General features: G+C 39.3%; 2 protein-coding genes across 10 annotated transcripts in view; one reads left to right on the forward strand and one right to left on the reverse strand.

The window, feature by feature from the left end:
* ORC4 (origin recognition complex subunit 4) overlaps positions 1–25,745 on the forward strand; it is a 446,994-nt gene that overhangs the window by 334,841 nt on the left and 86,408 nt on the right. The gene's annotated exons all lie outside the window — the stretch shown is intronic.
* Positions 1–25,745, reverse strand: part of MBD5 (methyl-CpG binding domain protein 5) — a 147,798-nt gene that overhangs the window by 57,439 nt on the left and 64,614 nt on the right. For 7 of the 9 annotated variants that reach the window (XM_075092767.1, XM_075092766.1, XM_075092765.1 and 4 more), the window contains exons 3-5: positions 9,832–9,969; positions 5,303–5,494; positions 85–142 (exon numbers count right to left, since the gene is read on the reverse strand). The gene's annotated coding sequence lies outside the window, so the exon portion shown is untranslated. Of the gene's footprint in view, positions 1–84; positions 143–4,948; positions 5,261–5,302; positions 5,495–9,831; positions 9,970–25,745 lie in introns of those variants that run through there. The other 2 variants (XM_075092768.1, XM_075092769.1) reach the window with 2 other exon arrangements.

A 25,745-nucleotide genomic window follows, 5' to 3' on the forward strand; every position in this document is an offset into this window, starting at 1 on the left:
AATAAGTAATGCAAATATAAAGTACTTTTAAATATACAAATTATCAGTAGGGCGTAGGATTAAACAAAAGAACCCAAACCTGACCTTTTTCCTCATTAAGCATTAGATTGAAGGCAGATATGTGCATCTTGTTCATTCCAAGCTGAAAAACAAAGAATCAGTTGAAACAGAAGATAAGCAATAGTAAGCGATACAGTCCACTTACAATGGTAAGATTTCAGCATTAAATGAGTCTTAATTATTTCTTCATATTTATAAACACTTAACCAGAGGGGATCCTTAGAATATTATTTCTCCTTTGAAACTCTGAAATAAATACCTGTTTTCACTTCTTATTTTGTACATGCTTCATTTCCATAGAACATGAGCACAGAAAAAACAACCTAATATTTAAGAAAATGCTAATGTACAACTTTTTTAAAAAAAAATCTACTCTACTAAAGTTAAATCTGTATTCCAGCAACAAAGACGATAAAGTTCTCGACTATCCACGCCACTAGTTTCAAGTAAGATTTTGTGCTTTGTGAGTGAAAAACCTTGCTCCTGTGTGGCTGTCCCATTCCCTTCACTCAGAGATTTACTCCTTAGAAAGCCAAGGTATTTTTAGCTTACTAAAATGAGCTAAGTACCTAAATGTTAGTGCCTGTCTATTTCAGGGTTGAGTTTTTATATGACAATTATCAGATGTATTCACATTGACACCTTAATAAGGATAAATTTCGTTGTCCAATAAACTGTGAAGCCTGCAGTCTGGCTCCTAGAAAATGAAACATTTGGTTTTACGATAATAAAAAGCATTCTGTTCTCTGCTTCAGTACAGGGGTTGTGAAACTCTTCCTTGGAGGTGTTTTGCCATCCAAACATGGCAGCATCAGGTTTAATGTAGAGCAAGATGGTACCCGGTAACGATGCTCAACCCTGCCCTGCGAGGTGTCCATGGCTTTGCTCACTTGATGTACTATATAACCTGATTTTACTGCATGTGCAATAGACAGCATACGCTAAGCTAGGCAAAAAAAGGTTTGATTCTCTTCAGAAGGGACTAAACAAAGGGGTGAATCACATTCAAGCCTTGACAAGTAGAAGAGAATTCCACCAGCTCGTCAAAGCAGAGAAAACAAAAATAATAGTAAGGACCACAGGCACCCAGAAATTAAAACCATGTGTCCCGTCAAGGATGCGGTACCTCCAAGAGTTTACGAACAAAGCTCCAAAAAAAAGATGAAAACCTAGAAAACACAGTTTCATTCCAGTTGAAGGATAATGTGTTTTGTAAAACTCAATACAGTCCTTTATTATCTGAATAGGCTTGAAAAATGTCTCTGGAAAAGCAGGCGATAGGGACATAACACAGATATTTAGCATGTCCTGGCACCATGCTCCAAAATAAGCGAGCTATCAGAAAAAATGTAGGCAAAGAACCATTTAGTCAGCTCCTCATCACAACGTATTTAAAGTTTGATCAAACAAATTTCATTTAGTAACACAAATATATTCTGTCACAAAAGAACCACCATAAACAAAGCCATTACTGCCACGAACAAATGTCATAAACTCTTGGCAGAAAAATCTAAAAAATACAAATTCAAGCTACAGACAGGCACAACAGCTTCCCACATTTGTTATGCATGTATGTATTTCTTATGTTACACTTCAGCCTAGCATCACAATGGAACTCTGAATTGGAGGAAATCGGTGGCAACCTTCCAAAGGTTGCTGAACCTGAATTTCACTCCATTTAAAATATAGCTTTTCAAAGCATTCCAAAGCCTTTTATTTAAGAAAAAAGGTCCTTTGCTTCTTTTTTTTGTAATGAAAACTGCCACACATGAAGACTTTAAATACCACATACCTTAAACAGAAGTATTTTATGAGTAATAGAAAAAGTTTGCAGGGAAACGAAACAAAGCTAATCCCACAATTAAGTTGACAGAATTACAGAAACTGAGGATCTGAGGAGGGATCTCAGGAGAACAACCTGCTCAGCCCACTGCCAGCGGTGGAAGGTCAAAATTACTAAGATTGTCTCTGAAAGCTGCTTCTTTATGCATTTTTAAAAAAAATTTCCTATCACAGATTTCATGATATTTATAGGTGAATATGCCAGTCTTTCATTCATATTTGCAGTCAGATATTAGGTAAAACAAACAGGCTCGGACTGTTTTCTCTTCACATCTCTCCTAAATTATCCTTTGTGCAAACTGAACTTGCCTTTTTTTTTTTTTTTTTTAAATCGATAGAGCAACTGCCACCATTGCTTTTCTAAAAACCTCTTATCTTTTTAAAGCCTTATGCCCATCCTACAGTGTTCCCTTTTTTTTCCTAGAATAAACAAACCCAATCCTTTCAGCTGTTCTTTAACAGTCCTGCTTTCTAAATCTGTCACTAGCTTGTTGCTCTGCTTTGCCTTCTTCTGGCTGATACAAATTTTCTTTAAAGGGCAGTGTCCAGTACTGCAAAATACATTCTACCTGAGGTCTCGCTGACAGTGAAGACGTACCAAGTCCTGTGTCAGACACTCGTACTATACACCGTAAAAATTTCCAGCGCTCTAGGAATGAAGATTTGTGACATTTCCTCCCCTCCGCCCCCTGCCAAAGCTCTCCAATTGTCTTCCCCTTATCGAGGCAACATGCAATAGAAGCTCAGAGGTTTCTGGAAAAGGTATTATTTTTAATGCATTTTCTCACACAAAACATGACTGCGGAAAGTAAGATATTTTTAAGGAGCAAAGAGACCCTTATGGAAGGAGAAGCTCAAGAAGAGAAGGTTTAAGAGAGATCTTACTTCTGTCTTCAACTAGCTAACATGTAGTTAAGGAGAAGATGGAGCCAGAATCTCCTCTGACGTCCACAGTTAAAGGACAAGCAGCAGGCACATGTGCAACATGGAAAGTTTTTAATACCTATTAGGATGTATGGCGGGATCTTTTCAATGCATATGAATACCTGAAAGAGAAGTGCAAAGAAGATGGGGGCAGGCTCTTTTCAGTGGTGTCCAGTAACAGGGCAAGAGCTAGAAGGCACAGACGGAAATGCAGGAGGTTCCGTCTGAACTTCAGCAAACACTTTTTTACTGGCACAGGTTGCCTGGAGAGTCTCCATCCGTGGACATACTCAAGAACTGCCTGGACACAGTTCTGGGCAACCTGGTGACCTTGCTTGACCAGAGGGGTTGGACAAGATAACCTCCAGAGGTCCCTTTCAACCTCGGCCATTCTGTGTAACCTCCAGATAACCCTTCTAACAGATATCACTCTATGGTTACACGATAATTCTGTCTTCATGACATCCCCAGCTACTGGTCTTGCTAGCTTCAACAGAAAACATTACATAGTGCTTCAGTAATACACATCCTTCAAGCAGGATGTGGAACTGCTTGAGCAAGTCCAGGGGAGAGCTACCAAGATGATCAGGGGACTGGAGCATCTCCCTTGTGAGGAAAGGCTGAGAGACCTGGGCTTGTTCAGCCTGAAGAGGAGAAGGCTGAGGGGGGATCTCATCAATGCCTATAAATATCTAAAGAGCGGGTGTCAGGAGGATGGGGCCGGGCTCTTTTCAGTGGTGCCCAACGCCAGGCCAAGGGGCAACGGGCACAAGCTGGAACACGGGAAGTTCCCCCTGAACACGAGGACAAACCCCTTCCCTGTGCGGGTGCCCGAGCAGGGGCAGAGGCTGCCCAGAGAGGCTGTGGGGTCCCTTCCCTGGAGACATTCACCCCCCGCCTGGACGCGGCCCTGTGCCCCTGCTCTGGGTGTGCCTGCTCACGCAGGGGTGGGACGGGGTGAGCTCCAGGGGGCCCTTCCCACCCCCACCAGTCTGGGATTCTGTAATACAACCATATACATATTTTCATCCAACATTACAGAGAAAAGAATCCCTTCACTTACAAACTAAACAATTCACTTATCTCATAATCCAGGTTTTCTTACAGACACTTGTCTTAGAACCTGTTCACATCGCAGGTTCAACAAACTCGATTACAACATGAGAGTAACATCCTCCTTGGAACATCATGAAATCTGAAAGCCTCCTTTCAGGAATTTAGAGTATTAAGAATGGAAGCCGGAAAACCAAATATTTCTAAATATAGCCACAATGTTAGGTTCCACAGGTACAATCTGCAAATGCAAGGGGGGGGGGGAGGGGGTGGGTGGGGGAGAAATATCAAAGGATCTTCCAAATTTTCATAAAACCCTACCAAAGAAGATTGCTCTTCTGTTAGCTGTCCCTACTGAAAGGGACAGCTCTTTTAAAAAAAAAAGATTCAAAATGAGCTGTGAACATCAAGTATTCTGTGGGAATACTATACCTATCAGGTGATCAGACAGAATTCTGTATTTTCTCTGAAGAAGAAAGTACTGATAAGAATGAAAGCATACCAGCGTGTTTAAAAACCTTATTCTGATGCAGCAAATATAGTACAGACACTACACTGACTCATTAGGATGCCCAAACAATCTATTGTAGATTACCATAATTTTATTTAAAAATAAAACCCTACACATTTCCTCAACTGGGGCACTTCAGATTAGGGATCTCTTCAGTCTTTTCTGGAGGGATTTAAAAAAGCTTTGGAGAAATCTTAAAGCTATGGAATTAGCCTGGTATTTATAGCTCTGTTTCCTAGCGTGTTCTTTGAGCTTCCTAGGACATTCTTTTTCTCCATCTGCTGGTTGTTGACATGGTATAACCTTATATTTTGATTATGAAAATGTATAAGAATAAAAGCATTTCATTTCACATTTTACTGTAAAGTTCTGGCTTCATCTCAGGGCAAGGCAGCTGCACTTTGCTACTACAATATAATCTAGGTCAAGAATGGTGCTGCATATTTTCTGATACAGATAACTGGAGTTCCATTGTTTAATGATGTCAAAATATATTACTACCAATTATGACTAATACTCCATATGAATCACACTGTCACAAAACGGTAATCTTCTTACCATTAAAATACTGTGCTTCGCATGCTGTTTCAATACAATCTGTTAAATCTAGGTCAAGAATGTTTTTTTTCTTCTTTGTTCTGTTATCAAAAAGGTCCACGTATGGGTGCACTGTCTATCTTGTACGAAGATATGAATTGCTAAATTGTTTACTTCTCTACTTCAGCACCACTAGATGTTGAAGATGTCTGCTGTTCTTCTGATTTTTCTTCTAACCATTGGCTCAAATCTTTTGTATTATACTACTTGGGATGCATTTTGTAACATACTTCACCACCACGGCATAAAACTATCAAAATAAAATAAAAAGTTTCTCAGCTTAACAAATGCACTGATTTACTTCTGAATACTTACCTATATCACTCCTCATGGTCTTGCTTCTAGTCACCTTGGGGATCTTTAGGCTCCTTAAAATTCTTGATGCGCTTTCAGCTTTGCTTTAGACAGTCTCCTGTTTAGATCTTGATAATGGGCTATGTCCATTGAGGCTGGCTCCTTGTCTTACTACACCCCTCATCTGAGGAACTCTCACACCCCACGTTACATCTGTTGAGACAGTTGCATTATTTAAATTAAAGAATGAGCCGAATGTTTTTATTTCACTTTTCTTGATTGCTTTGTAAGCCCATATCCAATTAGTTTGTAGTATAAACTGCAATAATATTTGTTTTTAAAGAAGGGGAGGATGCTCTGACTGGAACTGAAAAAAAAAAAAAAAAGGATACCTTTTACTACATTATGGTGATTCGTTGTCCAGAAGAGCGAGTAGATTTCTATAAAAATGAGTATAGGGTTTTTTTTTTATGATGGAACTAGTACGCATACAAAAAAGGTCACTTCTTCAGACAGCTTGAGCTGTACTGATGCATGCTAAAAACCTTCAACTACAGAGGGAAGAAGTCCAGGCTTTAAGGAGTTACAATTCTGCGAATGGCCTTGGCTATGTAAAAGGTTCCACCAGCATTGCTCATGAGCTGCTAAATCAGTCTTTGCCCAGGTACAGAGATACCGGTGAATCCCCACCTGAAACAGAACCCAGGTTATTCCACACCGTCTGCCTGTTATTGAGCCTTTTCCTTCAGATTCACCATCAGAATGGTGCAGTCCTCCACTGGCTCAGAGTTAGTTATGCTTTGACCGTGCCAGTTTCAATTTCTGTGACACGGAAAGGAGTTAACAGTCTTTGCAGGACTTAAAGTCAATTAATTAGTTCTTTTAGAGGTGAAATGGATTGGAGCTTACTAGGTTAGAGGCATATCCAAAAGAGTTAATGTAGGCCTTTAAAACATTACACCTGAAAGTCTGAGGACTCAGTAAGGGCACAGTTACGGATAAAAAAAATACACATTTAACACATTCAGAATTACTGGGGATTTTACCTTTTTTTTTTTTTTTTTTAAAATAAATCTTCAATTAAAAGAGATGCAACACAGTCAACCAATGCTTTCTGAATCCCACAGGAAGTCTGATGAATTTGTTCTGATTTACAGATCACTTATTTGGAATCTCTTTTAAAGCCATGTGTCAGCATAGCAAAGGTCTTGGTTGTTAAAACCTTCTCCCCAACAGAAAACCCGCTGATACAAAACGTGAATGAAAAATTTCAGATAAGCCAAACAAACTGTGTATAAGCACATTAAGTCACATAAAGTACATTGGCTGCAAATACCAAACACAGTATTTGCTAAGAGTATTAAAATCTCTTAGTTAATTTTATAAGCAAAACCTTTTTGCTTTCTTGGCGATGACCCGCTGTTTGACTTTCACTGACTTTTTAGTACCACTCATTTACCTGAGTTACCAGTTGATCAGCATCTTCCCAATTTAAGGGCAAAATTGAGGCACAGCATTTTGTAAAAATGGATGCCAAAGAGTCTTGGCTGTTTAACACTGCATTTACCAACCCAGTAGAGCCTTTCAGCGAACAGTTTTTTCATATGCAAACTACTAAGAAGAAAAATTATTAACTCACTAAAATCCTTCCCCAACCAATGACACTTTGACACGCCCCTATAAAAAATATATATATTAAAAATATATTTTATATATATAATATATATTATATATATATATTTGACACGCCCCTATAAAATGATGAATGTATGTTTAGATTTTCTTAAAGGCTGGGGTACCAGGCAGCTTCCATGTTTAAGCACTATACGTTTAATGCTTCTGAACACTACAGGGCTTACCTGTTCTTCATACTGAATGCTTTTATGTATCTAGAATACTAACAACGTACATCCAGTCTGTAGATGTTATTGAAATGATTACAATAAAAAATAATAATACATACATGACAACAAAACTAATGTTATTGCTATTGGTAAAAAAAGCCTCATCCCCTTAGTTGAAAGTGTTAAAAGACTGCTGAACAAACAAAACTGAGTTTATAAATGCAAGGAGTCATAGGGCTCTAAATACTGAGTATGTATGACTGAAAAAAAATACTGCATTTTAACAGGTGAAGAATTGGGGTGTTCAGTGGGCAGAGCTGCAGTAAAAGTTACCCACAACAAAGTCAGACGCACTGGGGAAAGGAAAAGGATACGAATCTCATGGAGTTTGAGACATGCTGAACCCTCTCCCGTGAAGCATCCACAGGACTCACGAGGTTGGGCTCTTACCAACGGGCCTTGGCTGCTAGCTTCAGCCGATCAAAAAACCGAATGCCAATGTTTTCTAAATTACTCCTGAAATTCTAGATCTTAAAATCTAACACGTAAATGGCTAATTTAAACACCAGAATTTCTTCTTCAATTGTAGAAATGACGGAAGTTTTAAACTTGTTTCTGCTGTATATAAGCTGCGGGAAATCTTTCAAAGAATGAACATTTTTACATAGAATATTCATAAAATTAAAGATAAATAAGAATCCGTGGCCTCACAACATAGCTTATCTTCACAGTAACAAAACAAATAGAAAGATGATATAACCTACCATTAAAGAATTTGCATACAAATATATTTTAGATCGCAATTTCACTATGGATATTACATTCCTCAGATAAAATTATTTATTAATGTTTAAACACATTGAAAGGTATTGATAAGAGACATTTTTATGAAGAACTTCCCTTGAGCATATAATGCTAATCACAGCAAACACTGTAAAACTAATTTACTGGAAACAATTTCAATAGATGGATGAAACAGCCCAAGAATGAAACCTAAGTCATACTAGGGCTTAAAATAACTAGGTCATGTGGACAGTACTAAAGATTGAAGTAGCATCAGTAAAAGCAGCTTCTAATAAAAGCCTCAAGAGATCTACAGAAAAGCTTTATTAAAATGATTTCAAATAAATAACCTGATTTTTAATTTACAGTATATAAATAAAATAGGAAACATAAATTAATGATAGAAATTGTCCATACTGAGCACATCGAAATGGAAACGTGTAAGCAAAGATGTAATTAAAGTTTCTGCTGAAAACGCAGACATTACCTTAATTATGCATATGCCTTTTAAACACTTACTAGCATCAAAATACTAGCACCAGAGAGAGATGACCACCTACAGAACAGTTTTATCAATACGATGCATAGACTACTGGTGATAATCAAAAGGCTCCTATATGGTGAGCCAGGAGAAGTTGTGTGGCTAATTCAATAGACTCTGCATTGCTTTTCCCCTCCTGAAAGTCTTGTTCTCATTCTCCTTTTAAGCAGCCTTCCTATCTTTCTTTGCCTATTAGGAACCACCGGTTTTTGTGATGAAGAATTAAAAGTAAGCATTTGTAAAAAACAACTGCCAAGGATTCCCCCCCCCCCATTTAAAAAAATGGACACTGGACATTGAAAAAAAGCACTTTACGCCTGAAGCCTGCTTTTCAATGTAAGAAGGGGATCGTCACAGGCCGTCCTAGCTGTTAATAAATAGCACTGCATCATGCGTGAAAAGACCAGTTTATTTTATCATTCAGAGATAAACGCAGGACCTACACAGTGACTACAATATGTTTATTTTTCGATTGCATACATATCCATTACAATAAACTTCCCAACGAGTTCTCACCAAGTTGCAGGAATCTAATGGTGAATGTATTTCTGGGGAAGAGACATCTGTTTTTGCAGTGCATGTGCTGTCTCGTTCTCTTTGTGAGCGGTCTATTTACATAACAAGTCTGTGCTAACAGATTAAAAAAATCCTGTCCCCATCTAATCTCTTAAGATATGTACAATATTCTTACAACTATGGTATTCGATGTATCTAAAATTAAAGATACTCTATTTTTCATAAGGAAAAAAAAAAGAAAAATGCTAAAAAATCATCTTCTAGCAGCAGAAACAAACTCAGTAAGTTTTCAACTGTGCACTGTCACAAATGAATAGTGAAAGGAGATGGCAGTCAGCCAGTTCTCTTTTCTCTTCAGGTAGCTTTAAAATTTATTTCTTCTAAACCAATCAGCTTGATTACTGGATGTTTCTCAGGTTATTCTTCCCATTTACCCTGTAGCATAACTGAAAAATACTCCCCAAGAGAGTATATTCCAAATCAGAGCTGTGGGCTCCGTGCTAGAAAAAAATGGCAAAAGCTTAGAGACATGCCTACAAGCATCCATTCTGATTTTGTCTGATTTTATTTGCAATAATTGTTATTTTTATTTTGTTGGTGGAAAAGTCACACAAAATAATATTTAGTAATGCATCGTATTCCATAATACCAAAAATAAACACACTATCATTAACTTCTAGTGGTGGTGCTACATTACCACCACATAAAAGCACCGCCTGTAGCACCAGCCTACTGGAAACCCACTGTTATCTTCTGACGCATCAAAGAGAACAGAAGAAATTATTTCAAAATTTGAAATCACTGTATTTGCTATCCATATATACATGACAGAAAGAGAAAGAGTGGCAAAGAAAAAATCCACCTACCTCAAATCTGGAGGACTGGTGGAGGTAATCCACCAGGTTTTGGTGGGTCTGTGAACTTTTGGAAAAAATTAGAGAAGTGCTATTTCTTTACGTCTTTATGTTTCTTTGCCCGCTTTGTTGTGATAAAGCCTCTTCTTCCTGCAATAAAATACATGGTGTACTAAAACAAGGTTTGCAGAAAGACAAGCTATCAATACCTGCGCTTCACAAAGACCGCACAGCTTCTCTAACAGACTGCTTTGCTACACAAAAACCACGGGCACGTTCAGAAAAGCAAACATTGAACAGAACTGGTGAGTTTACCTAGGCGCTCTCAGTAGTCAATTGAAGAAAGGTAGAGTCCAAAGTGTGATTTAAAATAAATTAATCTAAGCTGATCCTAAATACAGCGGTATTCTGAACTGCCCTCTAGAAGGGTGTCTCTTTCTTCATTGAGCATAACCACAAAATCAGAAGAATACCCTACTGTCCAAGGGGAGGGTCCAATATGGCCATATCCTCCACTGCTTTACACTCCTACAGAATTTAAAGCTATAGAAACAGAGCCCACGCAGCTGGAGAACGGATAAAAGGACTTTTTAATGAGATATGCTTGAGAAGACCTACCATCAAATTTCAGAGAACTAAAGCTGTAAAAAAGATTCCCAGTTTTGCTTATTTATATATACAGCTCTCTCTGTATATATACACTCACACACATACATATATACATATATATAAAAATTAACATAAAAGCCCCAAAGTAGTTTAGATACCACCGAAAGTAGAATTTATACTTGTAGGCATTTTTCCCTTAAATGCCTATAGATTTTTCCCCTAAAACAAACACAGCTACGACTAATTCTGTGACTTGAACACGTGATGAAGAATCATGAACTCAGCCTAACCAGAGCCTTGTATTTAATTTTATTCTTATAAGCAGCATAAACAGTTGGCGAAACTATCTTTGGATGGCTATGCTTGGGCTAACTACAGGGATGACAGGATTCTCAGGTTTCCCCAATGCAGACCTGGAACCCCCATCAATCCTGAAGACCTGGCTTAAATCAGGGCTGTGTTAGCTCCTCAGCAGAAAGCTTGAAAACTATGGGGATGCCAGACTTTTTCTCTCCTTCTTCATTTTCCTGGAACTTGAGACCATTCTTGAGGAGGGAATCCCCCAAGTGTAGCCCCTTACTCAGGTTGGAGGGCACAACTCAACCCTCTGCTAAAAGGCTGCCCCTGCCCCAGGCCAGGTGCTGCCGTTGGCCGCTGCTCCCTCTCCTCCACAGAGGCTAATGCTGGTCCAGTGAATCAGATCAGGGAGCCGATTTGTGTATTTCTGCTGGATTAGTCTTAACCTAGATCGGTTCCCTGATCTCTGCGGCTGGAGGAATGCTTGTGCTGGACTAGATGCTTAGGAAGGAGTAGCACATGTACAGGAACAAGTAGCTCAAAGTGGAAAGAGCAGCAGTGCATTTGGCTCGTGCCAGTCCAAGGTGCTTGGGGAAACTCAGTAAGTTTGCTCATTTCTTTTGTTGCAGAGCACTGCGGTATTGAAAGTATCTTCTCATCTCCCGTTTTCATAGGAGAACGTCAGTAGATTTCATTGCTTAAATAAAAGTAATATTTAGCTGTCTACATATTCAAAATGTGTGATCCTAATTCTCAATTTTAACTGTTATAATACCAAAGAGCAGGTAGGCATGTCTAAAAAAAATCTGGCTTGAGTACCTGACTAAAGTCATCATAAAGCTGTGGAAAGAATAATCTTGCTTCCTTACTGATTAGAATTCACATCTGTTATCCGAATATTTGCTAGACACAGTACCTGGAGAAAACGAAATTAAAACGTAACAGATGACATAGGAAAACAAGAAGCAAATATCCTACCTTACAAGGCTACCTTTGCACGAACATATGGCCTTTTCCAAGTGTGCTGTTCTCTTGTATCACAACAAGTTGGCCATATTAATATGACTTCCAAAATGCGTTTTAACTGCCTAACACCACAATATACCAAGTGAAAAACATGAAAGCTAGAAGAAATATAACAACAACAGGCAGGTCTTTCAGAGAAGCTAATTTAAAAATTAGCTATAGCTCTAAGGTTAACATACTAACACATTTGTTTTACGTATGTGATATATAGCTACAAGGCTAACATACTAACATATTTGTTTTAAGTATGTGATATATAGCTACAAGGCTAACATACTAACATTATTCACAGATTTGGCAATGGTGTCATTTGAGTGGCTGTAGCTTTGAACAGAGAAAATGTGAGAAGGGATACTATCTATTTTTCTGTTGCCAGTTACAGGGAAAAAAAAAAAGAAGAAATGGAGTTTTAATTTGCAAGAGGAGAAAATCAGAGACATCAATTTAGTCAATAGTCTCAATCCTATAAATCCTGCATATCTGATACTCTCACAAAGAAAGTGACAAGTACTAATAATATATCTTACAACCATGAAAAGACTTTTATTTTACAAAAAGCCTCGGTTTTGACAGGAAAGGCGCACACTCCTATTCAGAAACAGCATACATGCAATCTTCACCCAGCAATTTAAGAACTGAACGAAAACAATCAAATTGACAAATAGATCAGTTTCTGACTATAGAGAAAATCACTCCCATGTACAACCCTGGGTAATAAAGAGGTAAGCACAGTGCAGGCCCATGTACCATCGCACTCGTCTCACCTAACTGCTGGTTGCTATGGCAAGCATTTGCCTGTATTTTGTACATTAAACAGTAATATGTTTTCTGCTTCCTCATTCTTGATATTTTCATGAAGTTAATACTCAAGATTTGGACCTGTAAGGTACGGAAACTAACGGGTCCCTCCAATAATCATGCATTCCAATTCATTTTGGGTTTGTGGAAGACATCTTAGAATTAAAAATTAAGGAGTAATTTAAAAATTATTTTCATTCACCTGTAACACAGCATTTTAAAAACTTGTGATTTATTTCCATTAGCTACTTTGCATACCTGTTGTACATGCGTTTCTATTTTCTAGCTCACAATGGAAATATAATCTACTTTTCTCCTTCACTGATCTTTAATTTAATATAGAGATAACTGTGAAACTGATGAGAACCGAGATGATAAACAAGTGATTTTAGTTCTGTATAATACCAGTCTGTCTTTTCCCCTCCTTTTTTTCCTAAACAAGTGTTGTTAGAGGTACAAAACAACAAATTAGTAAAAAAGAAAACTTTATTTAGTCATTACTACCGTCAACTAACAAATAACTGAATTTTTCTGTAGTTGTCTCTACCTGAAACACAGCAGTATTTCACAAGGTGTGTAAGAGCCAGCTATCAGTACCAGAGCCATTCTTATGAGGGGAGGATGGTGTTAATCCACTTTCTTCTTGATTTCTACGGCTGCCGTAAAGCCTTAGCATACAAAATACAAATACCCCAAAGTGAATACATTTAATAAAATAACGCCAACAGGAGAGAGAAACAATCCTCTTCCCACCCCAGGGGTCCCCACCAGACCAACTGCAAACTCAGATGGCCTCCACTGACAGAACGAGCCAGGACAAAACTCTGCAAGAGTCACACACCTTTCTTTTTTTTTAGATCAAAAAAACCCCACCAAACTCTCTTTTGCTAGGAATGTTGTTCCTGCTATCAGCAAATGCACACAGCCCCCTGTTCTTTCCCACACATGAAAAGAAAGAATCTCTACATGGCTTCATTTGGTTGTTGCACCATATCTTGACACACTAAAGACAATTTGACAGCGGGGTCAGTAGTCCTAGATTATGACTTCTAACCTCCCCTGTACTTTGCAACGTACACGACTTGCAGCAGCAGAGTCTCAAAAGCATATTTACAAATAGCTGAAAAGCCAATAACAAATCTTATATGCATTTTGTTTCCATTAATGTACATGCTTTTTGTCATGCTTGACATGGATGAGGTGCAGGATGCACAAATGTTGTCCTGAAGACAGCTGAACCAGCCTTTCCTCCTGCCCGGCTTTCCTGCTGTCCCTCCAGCTGCTCAGGTGCTTCCACACCGTGCTGGAACTCTTCTTTCACAGATCAGGCCGAACTGAACCCACCAGTTATGATTCATATTGTTTTATATAAAAATATTTGTGTTGACACCAAGATCGTAAGCTTTTCCGTTCCTCTAGGAACATGGCATGAGCAGCTGAGGCACTGTACAAATATTTGAATAAATATACGAACGGCGTAAGAAGCAGAAGAAAAGGACTTTAAGACAAAACTGTTACCCAAAGCCTCAACCTCATTAGGAAAGAAGAAATTTAATGCAGCAAGCACACCAACCGTTTATATTTTTGCCTCATGATACTTTATCACCACATAATAAAGTACCTTCTTTTAAACATGATATTATGCCATTGTTTAAAATTAAATCCTCCACAAAGAAAATAACATAAACTTTTCTAAACTATGTCATTTCTTATTTAAAAATTCTTGGCACAATCCTCCATAACTGGCAAATCTTGATTATTTTTAGCTCTCATGCAGGCCAACTGCTGCCACCACAGTTGACAGGAGGAGGACTCAATGACTGGCGTCCAGCACAGAATCTCTGCAACGATGTTCTTCTTGTAGCCTGAGTGCAGACCACCAACGCTGGCGGCAGAGACATCCGTTTTCTCCTAAATCTGAAATATTATGTTGTACACCTGAAGTTCACCTAGAAATTAATCACCTCACCCAGGTACACGAACACCATCACATATAAATGTTTTTTTCATTGTTAATCCTCAAGGATGAGATAACTGGAGACTCTTAAAGAAGCTAAGAAAAAAAAGGAGGGGGAGCGGGGAAAGAAAGCCTGTTGCTTCACAGTCTTCTCATCACTAACCTTTCTAAAGAGGAATTACCTTAAGGGAGGTCAGGGAGTAGTTTTCACCACCACTGACTGCAGAGCCAATGGTTTTAACATGCTGAATTTTACTCTTTGCTTATTTAGTGGTGTGACCAACTTCGTCACCGTAGCATTCACACCTTCCATATTCTTTGCTTCCATCATCCCTCTATGGCGAGAGAGCCTTAATCTCCCAGTAAAATGATAACCAAAGTCATCGTATATACAAATTTCATTACTTAATATCTCCACAGTGCCTTACAAGGTGTTCAATATTGTTATGCTACAGAAAAGCCTGGCCAGCGTGTTCTACAGCAAGTATCCCGCCTGAAACTGGAAATGCTGAGAAAGTTAAAAATAAATTTAAATAGCAAAGGAATTTCATTTCACTACGCAACACGTACCATGCTGCCCGCTGAAGGCTGCCTCCCTCCTTCACCATGGAGGAATATTCATCACTGTGTTCCTCTAAGTAGTTCTTTCAAACGGATGTTGCTACTAATTAGAACTAGTAATTGTCCAATTCATTCATAAAGCATCAGGATGGTATTTTAATAATCCCCTGACACAGGACTCCTAAAGCAGAATTCACTTTCTGGAATTCTAATTCTATTCTTGTTAAGGTTAATAGATGGTTTCCCACTGAGTTTAACATAATTCACACTGGATCACTACTGAGTCTATATTTATATAAAATGCCCTACTATTTTAATCTGTTTGATAATTTTAACCATTTTATTTATTTGTCGATAGAGATCAAAATTCTCTAATAATTTAGCCTAGGATCGAATGATTTTTCAGAAAGCTTCAACAGATACCATGAAGTCTGTTTTTAAGGTATGTCTAAGTATCACGGTACTAAATCATCAAACATTCCTCTTATGTTTGGAAATATATATCACCTGCTGCAAGTAGCACCAAGGCATTAAGGCCAGACAGACACATGAAATAATACTAAGCTGCTTTAATGACAAACGTTCCAAATGTCATTGGGGAAAAAACCAAAGCACCCGTGCTCTTAAAAGGCTAATGAAACTCACTTCTTTTTTGCAAGGTTTTCTGAAGCCTTACGAGTTTGTGAAAAGGCCAGAGATGAGAAAAATGCCTCAGACAATAGTTGATATATAAACACATCTAAAGAAGGCCTCACGATGTCTTAATGTATGTAAACACATCTGAAAGCTTTATGGTGATCTTGGGCAAGTATCGATACATATATCATGTATTGTTCTGGTCACTGCTGTGATCATAAAAATAATTATCCTTGCTGCAGAATTTGACAGAGCCAGATTTTCCCTGAAACCACATTTTGAACACCAATCTGTACTAAAATCTAAAAATATCAATGTCTATAATATTTTATATAAATATACAATATGCACATTATATAATTACACAAAATAATAAAAAAATCCTAATCCAAGAATCAAATAAAAAGGCATAGAAAGCTGGCGAGAGGAAAACGTCATTTTTAATCTGATTAATACTAAAGCAAAAATCTTTAACATTTATATATAAAAAAGTGATTTGGCAACAGCCTATGACTACAGTGCACAGAAGCCTCCTAAGGTCAATGAGAAAGCTGTTCATAGAAGTGCAAACCCCAGACTGCCCTCAGAAAGGTTTGTGCGGGGCAGGTCGGCAATCAGCACTGCAAACCTGCCAGAGCCCTTTCAGCTTCTGACTCCCAGAACATCGTGCTGGACAGGCCACAAAGCCCACGCTCTCGAGCACGCGATGAAGGGATGTCCAGAGAGCTCACCGAGCTCGGTGGGTATACCTCAGTGCCTCCAGTTTGTTTCTGACCCAGGAGTAAAGCACAAGCCCTCTTGCAAGTCTCCCCTTCTTCGCTCTGGCAGAAGCAGCTGTGATGCCTTCAGGCCTTTTGCTGGAAAGCTGGCTCCCGCACTCTCTCACCAACTCCTCCTCTCGCTCCTCCACCTTCTCCTCTCCTCACCGCACTTTTGCTCTTGGATCTAAACCCTTACACATACCGAGCAGACAACCTGTCCTTAGCAGAGTCCTGAAACTCTTCTTCACCTCCTGCCCAAGTCCTCTCCCAAACATGGCAGCACATCTCACCCCGACACCAGCTGAACTCTCTCTTGCTGTCCATCCTCCACGTGTGATTCTCCATTTCTTTGGTATCTCTCCATGGAGTCTCCTCTGGGGAAAACTCGTCCCAGTGTATTTCCTCAGCCCTCATCTAGGCTGGAGAAGCATAATAAGGAAAGCACACACCTGCCCTCCAGGGAGGCTGTTGATGATGTTAGAGCTAACTAGAGAGAGCTGCAGCTGGCGGAGGACACCACTGACGGGTACAGTCACAGGCTAGTCTAAGCAAGTGATGGATATGGAAGCATTTCTAGTCACATAAGCCTTTTTCAGTTAAAAACCTAAAAATAGGAAAATACCTAAGCTGGTAGTTTGGCATGTAAAGGAAGAATGAGGACATTTCTCCTCATCCACACCTATTACCTGCTTCTTTCCAGCCTGTCACTAAGGAACTTTGTGTAGGAGGCCACGGTGGTGTTGGGCTGATGGTTGGACTTGATGATCTGAGAGGTCTTTTCCAACCTTAATGATTCTATTCTATGAGCTGTTCTCCCCAGAAGCAGGCTGGACCTCAGCAGTCCCACTGCCTTCCCGAGGCCAGAGCACATCCAACTCTGCCTCAACAGAGGTAAGATTTCACCCATGTGAGAGTATTTCCAAGTAAATGACCAAGCAATCCACAACGGTCCCTCTGGCAGAGCTAGCCTGGGTCGCTGGTCGGATTTCCTGATGCCACAAAAATCAGGATGAGAAAAACCAAGCCTATTTCCTAAAGCAGGATGCCATCCCGCTGTATTCAGTAAGAGTTTTAAGGAGGCAGCAGGTAGGGCTGCCTTAGGACTTGGGCATCAGCGGTGGTTTTAGCCACACCAGGCCACCCTCGCTCTCTGGCAGGCAGTCCCATTGCAGTGGTTTGTAATCGGAAAAAAAGCAGAACTCAAATTCAGTGGCGATGACTGCAGTATTAGCTACAGCTGACATAGACAAAGCATTACATTAAACATCTCCTACAGCAAGTTGATCATAACAGTCATCCGACAGCGGTAAGTTAATTAGATTCTGATACTTAGTTCGATATTCCAAAGATATTCGAGTGCATACTCAGCATTTGCAATACTGAAAGAGAGGTGGTGTAAGGCTACTGGGGAGGCAGTAAGAACCTCTGTAACACAGTTCTTAATCACAGGGAAAAAGAGTAATTCCCAGACCCTCACACAAACGGCTGCCGATACCTTTGCACTCAAAACCAGCTGTTTGACTGTTTTTAAAATTTTTTTCAATTTGCGGATCACTACAAATAAAAAGTTTTATACCTTTCAGTTCCTATTTTAATGCAGCACTTTGCAATACAGAATTATGCAGGCTGTATTCCGCAGTACAGAGTAACGAGTGGACAGAGGCATGTAACTGGTTTATTGGTCCGGTTTGCACACTTTATTATGCAAAACAGAAGCAATAGTTTTCATCTGATAAAATATCATGTTGGTTTTACTCTGAGCAATTCACCAAGAAGAAAGAACAAGGCGGGTTCCCAAGCTAAAAGTTAAAGGTGCTGATGTATGACAAAGTGCCAGCTAGTCAAACTGCAAATGAAAAACCAGAGGAAACATCATGTCATTAAAAACTTATAATATATTTCAGTAAAAATACATTACACAGCATCATAAATTTACTATTCCTTTGGTTTACTGAGATAACCACATAGCTTCGGGGGGAAGAGGATAAAAACAAAGCTAGGAAGAATTGCCTTACCAACCCTCCCCCATCAAAACACCCCCCCACCCCCAACACTTCCACAAACCTAAATGCTATTTTTTACTCCAAATCTGCTATGTAAGCATTATTAAATGAGAAAAAGAGGGGACAGTAAAACCAAGCATTTAAAGTTGACAAGGTGTTTGCCAGTAAATCAACAATAGGAGTAGGTAGCAACCAGAATTTTTAAATTAAATACACAAATATATATTGAAGGATTAAAGGCACAAAGCTATTGCAACAGCAGCAACAAATCCTTCACAAAAATAATTGCAGAATTAACTCTTTTCTCTAAGATGGTTACATTGCAAAACCTACAACGTAAATTCAAAATATGAAGTGCATTAGGTTTCTTGCTTCTAAAATGTTTTTTTCTGGGGGAGAAATTCAATGAATGGCTGTGTTAATACTGTCATACAAAGATCAAGAAAAGTGCTTCATGTGTTAGAGCCGCTAACGAATGAATTTTGCTTGCCCCATCTTAGCCAGCTTTTCACATCAGCAGAGCACACAGAGAAAAAGGACCTGAGAACAAGATTTTTAGTAATAGTCAACAAACAACTTGGTTACAGGTAAGTTTGGTTTTTTACGACAAGATTTAACGTAAAATTTCCTCTACCAACAAAAATCCCCCTTTCAAGCTAAAGAAACGACGCAAATGACAAATTGTTTAAGGCCTCCAGTCATTAACAAGAAGTTAAACACTTAATTGCTTTGTAAGTTGAATAATTAAAAATATAAGTGTAATAGCAGTATAGCCTTACAATTTTGTACGGATATCAGGTGAATTACACAGTATCAACTGGTCTAATTTAACGACCGGATTTTTTCCTTCTTCACAAAACCCACAAGCTAGGTGTCCCTGTTCCTTCATTCCTAGCATGTTTTTCCACTACCCGGATTTAGGCTTAATATAAGAGAAAGTTTCTGACCCTTGAAGCTTTTGTTTCCTCTTCTGTACTCACAAACGTCTCCAATTCAAAGGTACGGCAGCTGGCAGGAAGGAGTTAATAGGAACTTCCAGCTGACAGAATTCATTTCCCAAAGAAAGCAGGAGACATCCGTTCAAGGAGAAAAACTTTAAATTCCTACTGAATTACACTAGATTGAAATTGATGGGACAATCAGATCCTCTGGCAACTCCTAATCTGGTAGGTAAAAAGATTTCTATTCAAACCAAGCGCTGAGATATAACTGTGAACTGAAGCCTAAGGATCAAAGCGCATCTGCATCTTAATGCCAACCTGCTTTAAATTTGACAGCTCTAAGAGTACACTTCCCAAACACTGGAAGCAGTGCTCAGTGGCCTTGGTCTGGCGCATAATAAACCTGACACACGAGGTCCAACTATTTGGACTGCCTGATCTGCCAACTGTCTGCACCCATGGTTAAAAGTAATTGCATATAAAAAAAGTTGATTAATTTAAAAACTAAAAATGTTGATTAATTTTAAAACTATCTTTCAGGGGATGGCAGTATGTAGCTATGCCAATGCAGAAACTTTCGGTCAGCTTTTTTGAACATGTGAACGTGGAAACATGTGGCAAACACACCTAAACAGAAGTTGGGACCTAGAATAACCATGGAAAATCATACTTTCAGCCTCACCCTGGATTAACAAGATAATCAGCAAGTGTGATGATGAACAGGACCTTCATTTGATGAACTAAAGACCTGCAGTCTCATCTTAGCGTAAGAGGATACCAACCAAACAGTCATACATAAAGGCACAAAATTAAGCTATTATGTAAAATGGCAATGTGCACCAGTGCATCAGGAAATACCTATTTTAGCTACTGCTCAATTTCAGAGGACAGATGGAAACATTTAAAGTTTGGGTAACAAGAATTATTTCCTAATAATACCAAGATAGCCTGAAAAACAGGTAAGAATGCCTTTAATTCTCAGCAAACTGAGCTCTGTGCAACCTAATGTGGCTACTTTAACACCCTGATCATTAATGATAAGATTTTAAATAGTTGAGTTTTCTGCTCTATGGCATCATCCAAAGCCTCCAACCAAATATATTATGAAGCTTCATAATATATTAAATGGGGAATACGCCAGCATACTCTTGTGACATTCTGCGTTAGCAGGTACAAATAGCGGTGCTCAAGTCTTTCCTCAACTCCAGTAGCTGCAACCTGTTTGAGCGTTGAGTACTTCCAGCAACACGTATCTCATCTGAAGTTTTAGTGCTAGAGAAAGTGAGTCACCTTACACACAAAACAAGAGTCTCAGAGGAGATTTAGAAAGAAAGCCTGCTGCACTTTCAAAGAGCTAACACAAGCACTATGAAAACTAGCCTCCAAATCTGTTGTTATAATATGAAATGCCTAACCAAGCCACGATACAGGATATGAACATTCCTAAGAAAGCTGTAATGCTGTAAAAGTTCATGCAGGTAATAGCTGCTGCTAAGTGGAATTATTAAATTAGTAATTTTTAAGTAGGGTTCCAAATAGTCAACACAAACCAGATACAGCCTTCTGAATTCTTTATTTTTTGAACTATAAACATGTCCTCTGCTAATCTACCAAAATTAAGAATCTGCTCATGCAGTTAGATCCTCATCTTGCGTATGAGGGCTTCACTACAAAGCAACATACATTTACTCAAGGTACAAATTTATCCTAAAACACAACTGAAACTGTAGTAAGTGGAAAAAGTCAAATCAGCTGTCTGTAACTGCTGTAGGTCAGCCTAACGAAGTGCTCTATGGTAAATACAGTAGGGTAAAAAAGTTTATACTTCAGCACCTTCAAGTATTTTAGGCAGCAAATTAAAACAAGCAGTTTAAAACAAGGTTTTTCTCTAAACAGAACTTTGGTTTATTCTTCCAAAGATCCCTTAAATATAGAAAATATTAATTCACCTGCACAGAAATAATACTGTACCCTAACATGCCTCATTATCCTCAAGAACTGTTGCTATACCCATGTACCAAAATATTTTATGTCAGTACTTCTTCCCACTTGATGTGACCAAGTCATTTTGCAGCAGAGCCAGTTTGCCAGCACAGAGTAAACTATCCATTCTGCTTTATCCATTTTCTTCGTTGCCTTAGTCAAAATACAAATCCCCCAACAAACTCAAGTCTGCTGCAGACGTACACTGGATGGTAGCCTGGGCCTTTGCAGCACAGGTTGCAAAGATGAAAACACTAAATTTATGTACAGGAATTAAAGAGCGTAAGTCTTCCAAAGCAGTCAGTTTTCACACTGGTTTTCTAAACTCATCGAATCCCAGAGTCCTGAACTTTATGACCTGCAGACTATTTAGCATCTCTGTATAAATTTTGCTGGTATGTTTGATAGAAGTGTGTTTTTGTAGCATGCTTTCCAAATCCCATTTACAAGTAAAGACGACTAACGCATAAAACCAACAAAAAGGAATGTAAGTTTATTTTACTCTCTGCTTTCAAAATTTTGTGCAATCAGCAACAGAAGATGACTTGGAGACTGCCACGTATGCAACTAGGTGTGAAGGGTCATACCGAGAAGGAGATCCAACACACCTTCAGAGCAAGGATTTTCTCTGCCCAAAATGACTGCAGACCCAGGTAGGGCCCATTGCACTATAAAGACAGTTTGAGACACAGGAGTTTTGAGAGCTGAAATAAACCAAAAAGCTGAAGAGAGAATTTTTTTTCTTCTTTTAAATTTCCCACTGTTATAGAGTAGCACTTTTAGAAAACTTAATCCATGAAGCTTTTTGGAACTACAGCAAGACAATTTAACACATTATGCTACTCTGGAGTTTAGGTCACACATACTGACATCCTGTTTTGCATGAATTTTGATTATCCTTAGCATTATGTTATTTGACATTCATGGAATCATCTCAGGTTAAGCCAAATGGCAATACGTTGCATCAGGTTGTATTTTAGTAACCTCAGCGCTGCAAGCTCAGCAAGCAATTCAGGATTTCAGTATTCTGTATTATTGCAAAGGCACTATATATACATTTATATACAGTAATTGTTATATCAACAGAAAAGTTTTTAATTGATTTACAGGCATAGCACTTAAGCAAATTATCAACGTTGATGCCTATCAGTTTGATTTTTCCTTTCTTTTTTCTTTTCAGCTGGCATTAGCACAAGAAGTTCTGGCATTGACTCTTTTCAGTTTGTGCACATTTAAAACCAGCGTTGATTTCCTGGGACAGCTGATTTAAAATTGCTATGTTCTCTTTAATTGAGAAAGGCTTACAGGAGGGCCATAAAGACTCCTATTAACCATTTGATTTCCAGCACCCTAGAGAGCAAGGCTTATTTTCTCTTCCCACTATGTACTAAAGTGACTTTCTCTCGGATCACTAAAAAGTGTAATAGGACTTCCTAGAGGCAGCGTGGCTCCTCCCCTCTCCGTCCCACATACACCATAAGCATGGATACCCCAGGATTTCTCCATGGCAAAGCCTGTTTCTTTCTGGGGGCTGGCTGGACAGCCATCTATCTGCTTCCTGTACCGGAGAGTACACAAGATTTCAAAACCTCTTTCACCTCCCCAAGCTCCCCAGAGCTCTCAGACCACTGCTCAGGTCTCAGCCTTTACAAGGTAGCGCTCACCTTCTCTCGAAAGCTGATAGCTGCTTTCAGCCACCAGCACCCTGGGGGTGAAGCTGAAGCACTACAAGAGCTGCCCAGGGAAGTGGTTACGTCTCCATCCCTGGAGGTACTTAAAAGACATTTGGATGTGGTGCTCAGGGACATGGTTTAGTGGTGAACTTGGCAGTGGTAGTTTTAGGGTTGGACTCGATCTTATAGGTCTTTCCCAGACCAAATGATCCTATGATTCTGCAATGTGCTGATTGAATTTATGGCTGAGACCAAATGATCTGCAGCCCTGCCCAACCAAAAACCTAGCCAGAGAACAGTGATTTAAAACTACTGTTCAAGGAAAACAGTGAAAGAAAAGCACGTTAACCCACGAGAGAGAACTTGTGAGTACTGTACAAAGCTATGCACATATTCTGGATATGAGAAGGACCAGCTTTTTGTCCTGGTAAACCACAGATGCCTGCTGCACCCAAGATCATCTCTACAGACAAATCCTGACCTTGAGATTGAACTGTAAACAGGGATACAAGGTCTCACTCCACTCTCCGGTCCCTAAAGACATCTCTCCTTCACTGCTCTCCCTGAGGATGGACAGCACTTCCCCAGTTTCATACACCTCAGCACACAGAAAGCCAAGGGACTGCATTGAGGACAAACTATCTGCTCTTCGCATGTCTGTGCAACCTCAGATGCTTGATCCTATTTAGCAGGGCCTTTTTTGTTTTCTAATTATCAACTTATACATTCTCTGAATTTCCTTTTTTTTTGTTTTATTAAGTTGTTATTGTATTTTTGGATACAATAAAGTGCCAGGGAAACACCATTGTTCTAGGTGTAGTCTTTGTTTTTCAGAAGGGACAAAAAGGAACAGGCATCTGATTTATTTTTGGCATCTTTTGGTTTGAACTGTGATGCTAAACATTCTCCTGTAATTTTTTTTTGCACAAAACGTGATACTGCTGTTCAGGTGCAAGCTAACAGTTACCAGATAGCTTTCTGGAATATTAATTTCATTTCAACAAAAACACATTAAGCATAAATAGTTTACAAGATGAAAAAGCAGCATGAAATTATGACAGCAATAAGAACTGACAGCATATGATGCTAAGGTAAAATATTTTGTGCCTATATAATGCACCAGATTTCTCTCTGCTCCTTAGTAAGGGCTCACTCCACCTCCTCCTGCTCTCCCTGCTGCCAGCCCCACCTCCCTTAGCATAGGAAACAATTCTTCAAACTGTGCAAAACAAGCTGAATGTCTATTACACCTAACTTAGTCATCAGAAATTACCTTGCTTTAGCGTCATATATATTATGTAAAACTCACCGTGTGCTGTTACTGCCGGGCAGGTCTGAGAGTCCTGCAGCCCAGGCATGACGTGCACGACCTACGGATACCAAACTGTTGAGGTATCCTACCTTTAATGGGGTGACGTTATCAGTTATCAAGCTTCTTTCTGGAAGCATTCTTCAGAATGCTGCAAAACCAGGTATGTTTTTTAAACACCCAATGAGTACAAGTTTTCCCAAACTGATTTACTCTGTTCTGTCTCCTCCTGGATACACACTGATACATTGCACGATGGAAACGTGCAGTTGCTGGCAAAAGCCTCGGCATGATCTGGGACTTGAAGCACTGAGAACCACTGCCCACGCTATGCAAGTGTCCATCACAAAAGCACTAGCTGTTGATGTCCTGCTATCAAACGCTGTACTCACCACCACGCAAGTGAACCATCCAAACAGTACTTCACACAGAATGGAAACCTTCTCCTGGTGAGTCATCAGGATTTTTTCTTTTTTTTTTTTTGGCACCAATACGGATCAGAGTAAATTAACAGACATGCAGGAAAGCTCTCCTCCTGCATCCCAAATCTCTAAAGCCGTTTTTGGGCTTGTACGCATGAACCGCTGAAACAACAACAGATGAAGAGACAGTTTGGTTCCTGAAAAGGACTGGGCAAAGGCCTTAAATCTTGTACTCCTGTCAAAATACATCCAAAGACATCATGTGTGAAATCTATTGAAAGCTAAGTGTTAAAAAATTAAATCAACCTAATTAGGTAGATGGCTAGGCCTACCATTCTTTATTAAGTAGTTATGAAATGTCAAAGGTAAAAAGCATACAGGCTCCAGAGATCAGCAACATTTGCATTTGAAACTAGACAAAGATCACGTTTTTGGGGGTGAGGCGAGTGAAAATTAGATAAAATTCACATTCTTCTAATGTTCAAAGGCTGCCCTGAAGGTGGAGGACATTTTTAGCCATTTTAGCATATTTTCTTTTGAAGCACAGATTAGGTTTGTGTTTTTATTGTACTCTTTTGCTTCCAAGCCTTCAAAGTATTAACTCGGTGTTCTCTGCTTTGGGCTTTCAGAGCTACATCTGTAGTTTGTTTTACTGTCAAGGCTTGAACTGCAGCAGACAAGAATAAGCTCAGACCACGCTGCCTCCATGGGGCCAACAGCCCATGAAGACAGGTAAGCACAACCCACCTGAAAACGCGTGCTTTAAATACCCGGGGCAAAGGGCTGCCTGTGCAGTCCTTAAAGTCCTCATGTGGGCAACTGCATGGTCAGACACCAGTTTCTGGACAGCTTCAGCAGTCATGGAACAGAGACCTTCAAGGAGTACGTGACAAATGCATACAGCATAGATTTGGACTGATCCAGATGTGCGAGAGGTTGCCCCACCATTT

The sequence above is a fragment of the Phalacrocorax aristotelis genome, chromosome 5 (assembly GCF_949628215.1).
Source record: "Phalacrocorax aristotelis chromosome 5, bGulAri2.1, whole genome shotgun sequence".
Classification (NCBI taxonomy): Eukaryota; Metazoa; Chordata; class Aves; order Suliformes; family Phalacrocoracidae; genus Phalacrocorax; species Phalacrocorax aristotelis.